Genomic DNA, 6,000 nt, shown 5'->3' on the forward strand with positions numbered 1-6,000 from the left:
TCCAGAGATAAATGATTGACCAAGCCAGAGACAGTCCCTGCCCTTGCTCATGGAATATATGTTTTGTCAAGCGGGCCAAGGCAAGTCAGGAGGGCAATCAACAAGAATGAGTAAGACAGGGTCACAGGCAGTGATGTGGGCTCAGATGGTGGGTGGCCATTATGGGTGGTCAGTAAGGGTCTCTTGGAGGAGCCAGAAATGCTGAGAAGGAGCCAATCTTGAGAGGAGCCGGGAAAAGCACATACTAGGAGGAGGCTGGGCAACACCTGGAACATTCAAGGAACAGCAGGAGGAGGCAGAGGAGGTGGTAGAGAGCCAGCCAAGGGAAGTGGAAGGAGCTGAGAGCAGGAAGTGACAGCAGCCAGACCCAGCTGGTGATGGGCCATGGTGAGGAGCTTGGGTGAATCCTAAGCAGGGTGGAGCCATGGAAAGATTTTAAGCCAAGAAGTGACACAGACCCAGTTTACACGTGTTGAACCTGCAAGCATGGTTGGGAAATGACAGACCCAGCTCCACCTATAGAACAAGGAAGACAAGGTGAGGGATGTTGAGGGAGAGCAGATAGGCTCTCCCATCAAAGGCAGACCACTCCTGGCACCCTAAAGCAGTCGCTTTGGGTGCCTGGGTGGCTCAGTTGGTTAAGCGACTGCCTTCGGCTCAGGTCATGATCCTGGAGTCCCTGGATCGAGTCCCGCATCGGGCTCCCTGCTCGGCAGGGAGCCTGCTTCTCCCTCTGACCCTCCTCCCTCTCATGTGCTCTCTCTCTCTCATTCTCTCTGTCTCAAATAAATAAATAAAATCTTAAAAAAAAAAAAAAAGCAGTCGCTTTGAGAAGCCCTTCATTCAGTGAGTGGAGAATGGCCCATCAGACCATGTCTCCAGTTGAGCGATGCAGCAGTTTTCCTCGAAAGAGCAGAGTGTTCCTCCACCGAATCCCCAAATCCCCTGGCAGGGAGGAGAAAGCTAAATTTAAAGGTGTACTAATTGGGGCAGTCTGATCTGGCCGCGTTCTCCAGTGGAGGATCCACTGCGCCCCCGGCAGCTCAACTGTTCCCACATCTGGCTGCCGCTGGCCTGCCTCACCCACCCTCTATAAAATTCTTTGGGGGTCTGTCATATGCCCAACATCTTGCTGTGCAGCATGTGGGCCCTGGAGCCTGAAAGACCTAGGTTAAAAGTGAAGCCTGCCACTTCCTGTGTCTTGGGGTGAGCCGGAGAACCCTCTGAGCCTCAGTTTTCACATCTGTGGAACGGGTACAATGAAAGTGCTCCATTCACACATGTCAGTCACTGCTCATTGCCTCTCCCTTCCCCAATATTCATTGGCTTAAAAAATATGTTCCAAGCATCTCCTGTGTGCCAGGTATACGGAGGCCACAGCAATGAATGACACTGTCCAAAATCTCTGCCCTTGGGAAGCTGATGTTCTAGAGAGGATGCAGCCAGTAAACAAGAAAAAGAAGTGAAATGTATGGTCAGTTAGACCATGGTAGCTCTCCAGAGCTACAAGGGAAAATGATAGGAAGTGTCAGCAGGTTGAAATATTCTGTAGGGTGCTGGGATGTTGGGTAGGTCTGGGAAGTGTCCCAGGCAGAAGGCACAACTGATGCAAAGGCCCTGAGGTGGGAACAGGTCTGGGAGCTTTGAGGAAGCTTCCTTGGCCCCTGCTGTAAAGATTACATTTCCCAGCTTCCCCTGCCACTAAATTTGGCCATATGGCTAAGTTCCACCCAATGGAATGAAGCAAAGGTGTCACATGCATCTCCCAGGAAGAGTTCTTAAAGGGAAGAGGTGTACCTTTTTCTCCAACTTCCTGTTTCCTGTTGGCTGGAATGCACATGGGAGGGCTGGAGCTTGAGCAGCCATCCTAGCTCAAGAGATGGAAGTTCCTGCGCTGAGAAAGGCAGAGCAGCAAGAAGGCAGGAGCCTCGGTTCCTGACATTGCCCAGGAGTACATCCCTCAGAGATGAATTTCTATCTAATTCAAGCCTCTAGCACTTGGGGTCTTCCATCCCTGTGTGCCAATCCTACTAACTGATACATTATGTAAAGTGCATTGTTACAGGACTCCGTCTGTTCATTGCCTACATTGATTTGCATCCACATCAGTGAAGAAGAATAAGAAATGTGCCCTGCCTTTGAGAGGTTTACAACCCTGTTGAGTGAGTCCACACACCTGATTTATAGCCCCAGCCAACTGTGTGACCATAGACTAGTCGCTTTGCCTCTCGGGAACTCAGCTGCTCAATTCTAAAACGAGAGGATTGGCTCCCCCCAAATCGCCAAATCCCCCCAAAGGAGAGGATTTGGCTCCCCCCAAATCCTCCGTGGGCAGGAGTGTGGAGAACGGGGGGTGGGGGTTATACAAATCGCAACAGCCAAAATAGGAGAAAGGTAGGAAGTGAAGAACAGTGAGCTTTGAATAAATAAGGAGAGGCATTCAGGAGAGAAGGGAAGTGGGTCCAAGGGAGGTGGGTCCCTCAGGGTTTTTCTGTTGCATGTGATGGAAGACAGCACCAATAGACCCAATGGATGGAACGCAGATTTATCGGATCTTGAAAGGGGACGCCCAGGAGATCCCTAGCTGCGTTTAGGGTCATCTAATCTGACTCACCAATTGCTCGTCCTAGAGTCTGTTCATTTCAACCCCCCACTTCTGGCCCCATTTTCAGTATTAGGAATCTTTTTGCTTGCGAGTGGCGGAAGCCCCCTTCAGAAGCAACCAAAAACCAACTAGTGGCTTCCAACACTAGTCACAGCACGAACCCCGAGGTGTAATTGCATCCGAGGATTTGAATTCTTCCTGCAGGATTCAATCCCTGCTTTCTGGTTGACGTAGGAAGGATGTTAGAGTTCGATGCCAAAGGCCAAGAAGGAATTCTTGAGACGTCTTTGGTGCAAAAAAGTGGTTTTTATTAAAGCACAGGGATAGGACCTGGGGGCACAAAGAGCTGCTCTGGGGTCTTGAGGAGCGGCCCATTACATACTTTCAAGTTGGGAGGGGGTTAGGGAGAGTGTAAGCCTCCCAGGTGTTTTGGAAACAAGGCTTCCAGGATCCTGAGGGGGTAGCTATTGTTGGGAAAGGTCGTTTATTACTGTTTAGTAAACCCTCAGTCATGAGACCCCTTCAGATGTATATGAAGTGGGTTGGTGGGTTGGTAAGTATGCTTGGGGGATGATTGCCAACATGTATCTTGGGGGGTAGAGATAAAGGAAGTTTCCAAAGGAATTTTTATATGTTAGAGTAGGCTTACAGGATCCTAGGGATCGGGCTAAGATTGCCTTTTGCCCTTAGCAAAGTATTAACATCGAGGCAGCTGAGTCCCTAGAGGAATGTCACTCTGTCTGTTTCAAGGACTTGTCAAGGGGCTGTAGGTAGTAAGGAAATTTAATAATTTTTCTTCTGCCTTTGCTTCCCACATCATTGGGGCTGGCTTCCTTCCCAGGCAGGCTGACGGGCTCGGTCACCAAGGCCACGTCCACAGCCATCACACAGTGAGACAAGAGAGCTGGTGCCTGCATCGAGGAGTCTTTGCAGGATGTAGAAGCAGGGCCTGGCTCCGAGAAGGATGGGGGCATCCGGGGAGGCTTCACAAAAATGGTGCCAGTTGAGCTGGGCGTGGGCTGGAAGATGCTGGATGGACAAGGCGGAAGGGCATTCCGGGCAGAAGGGACAGCCAGCCCCAAAGGATGCAAGCTCCTGCCGTTCAGAGTTGCCAGACCGTTGGGTGCTTTGTGGGAGCAGAAGGAGATGAGGCTAGGGAAGCCAGCTGTTAGCCGAACGGGAAGAGCTCGGATGGCCGGACTGAGCGTTTTAGGCAGCGGGGAGCTATGGAAGGATTTAGTGCCGGGGAGGGCCACAGTCACATTTTCATCCTTAGCCATGCAGTGGAAGGTGAATGGTAGCAAGGAGAAAAACTGGAGGCAGCTGGGGAACCAGGGAGGGGCTCCTGTGTTACCAGCCTGCACCAGGTGGGTAGCCTGGGGCGTCAGAAAATTTCTGGAATCAACAGGACAGAAATCTGGAGGGTGAGGAGCCCAGGGCTGGGTCATTCTGGAATCCAGTCTGATGGTGTGGCTACCAACTGGCTTCAGGCTGGTAGAAGGAAGGGGCTAGTCCCCCCTGCGCCTGGCAGGAGGACGAGAAACTGGGGTTGCCACCTCTGGGGACTGCAAGACCCATCTAGTCTTTGAGATTCAAAGTGGCCAATTCTTGAATGCCTTCAGGAGTGGGGAGTTCACTCCTTCTGTAGCTCTGACCCAAATAAACCATGGACTCAAACCTATCTCCCTAGAGTCCGGTACAGCTCAGTGCCCCATGCCCATATGCTGGGGGGGGGGGGTTGCTGCACCCCAGGTTAGCCCTTGGAGATTTGGGAACCTGGCACTATCCACCTGAAGTCTGTCGCTCTCCAATCTCAGCTCCTGTGGTTCCTCTCTGATCCCTCCGTCTGGGGTAGGGCCTTCCAGAGCGTGGGACAAGGATCCCTGGGGTCCTGGGGAAGACGTAGGTATTACTCAGACACTAAGTATTGATTCACAGGGGGAGCAAGCCAGCCCCTTTCAACACTCTCCCCATCTCCCTGACTGTATCAAGGAGAAAGGCTCCCTGGGGTGCTCGAGCCTCTTAGGGTCTTACACACAGGCTCCTGTCCTTGCCGAGCAGAGAGCAGGCAAGCCTCCATCGTGGGACCTCTGGCTGCAGTCTCTGGTCTGAGTCTACTGGTGTTACTGGGTTTCCTGTGGCTATTTTCATGTTTCTATTTCAGGCAAGTGATGATGGTTTGCCATATATGGTGGCCCCGTGACCCAACTGAATGCTGGCTGCAGGGTCCCCAGCCCTGGATCCACAGCAGTGCCCGAGGCTGGGAGGTGTGGCCGTACCCCGGGACTCTCCCACAGCCGAGCCCGGGGAGCCTGGGGAGCCCCGCTTAGCAGGAATATGCTGGGGCATCCTCCCTGCCAACATTACCACTTACAGTGAATTACAGCACCTTGAAGGAAAGCGGTCTTCTCCCTCCCTCTCCCCCTGCCTACTGCCCTCGCTGGGGATAACCCTAGGGCTGTTTGGAGGGTCCCCTTCTGGAACTTTCCCCCGTGTGCTTATTCTCTCCTGTATAACACAAAAGGATGGTGCTGGTTGTGTTGAGTCACGTGGTGGTGGTGGTGGTGGTTTTCGACAACTGTTGATTCTAGAACCTTGATACATACAATTTCCTAGTTTTTGTTCTAGAATATTCCATAATTGGGATGTTTTTACAATTTTGTAACTGGGCCTCTATTCTGAGAAATCACATGATGCCTTGGAGTGTAGACACTTAGCCTTTTGGGCTGACAGAAGATTAAAACAGGACTCAGGCTCCCTGGGCATCCTGGCTCATCACCCTCCTCCGATGCGCGCCATCCTCGTCCAACAGACTCATCCCCTAGAAGCAGAGCGATTGCTGGGCCCAGTGCGGAGCTCAGCAAATGCTCGTCAAACCGCTGTCTGAGGTTGAAGCCCGCGCTGCCGGCCCTGCGGAGGAGGAACCCCTGGCCCAGCTGGGTTGACCCGGGGCAGGCTCCACCAGGAGGCCTCCGGTTCCACAGGACCTTTTTTTCCGGAGCCCCAATATCCCCCTAATGTTGCGGAGGCTCCTAACAATACTGATGCCCAATGACCTTTCGGAGCGCTTGCTTTGCGCCAGACGCCAACAACCCTCTCGGCAGAGGAGGTGAGTGAGGAGGCCGTTGGAATCGCAGTCCGAAGGGTCCATTGCACAGGCTGGGCTCGGCGGCTTGCTTATCTCCCCAAACGGGCAGCTCACTCTCCCTATTCCCAACCCCCCAACTCCCCCGCCCCGCGCGCGGCACCCGCTCCGCGCCCCAAGGCCTCCGTCTCCCCGGGTGGGCGGGGTGCGCCCCGCGGCACCTGCCAGGGAGCGGCGTGGAGCCCGCGAGCGCCCCGGCCCCCGCCCGGGCGGGGCGGGCGGCGCCGGGGGCCTCAGGGGCGGGGCGGGG

The 6,000-nt window shown here is 53.7% G+C and overlaps 1 protein-coding gene across 1 annotated transcript in view; it reads left to right on the plus strand.

Annotated features, from left to right (window-relative positions):
- The first annotated feature begins 5,698 nt into the window (after positions 1–5,698).
- MATK (megakaryocyte-associated tyrosine kinase) overlaps positions 5,699–6,000 on the plus strand; it is a 7,955-nt gene continuing 7,653 nt past the window's right edge. The window contains exon 1 of the mRNA XM_034997208.1: positions 5,699–5,714. The gene's annotated coding sequence lies outside the window, so the exon portion shown is untranslated. The remainder of the gene's footprint in view (positions 5,715–6,000) is intronic.

Source organism: Mirounga leonina, unplaced genomic scaffold (genome assembly GCF_011800145.1).
Source record: "Mirounga leonina isolate KUSES-001 unplaced genomic scaffold, KU_Mleo_1.0 Mir_94, whole genome shotgun sequence".
NCBI classification, from domain to species: domain Eukaryota; kingdom Metazoa; phylum Chordata; class Mammalia; order Carnivora; family Phocidae; genus Mirounga; species Mirounga leonina.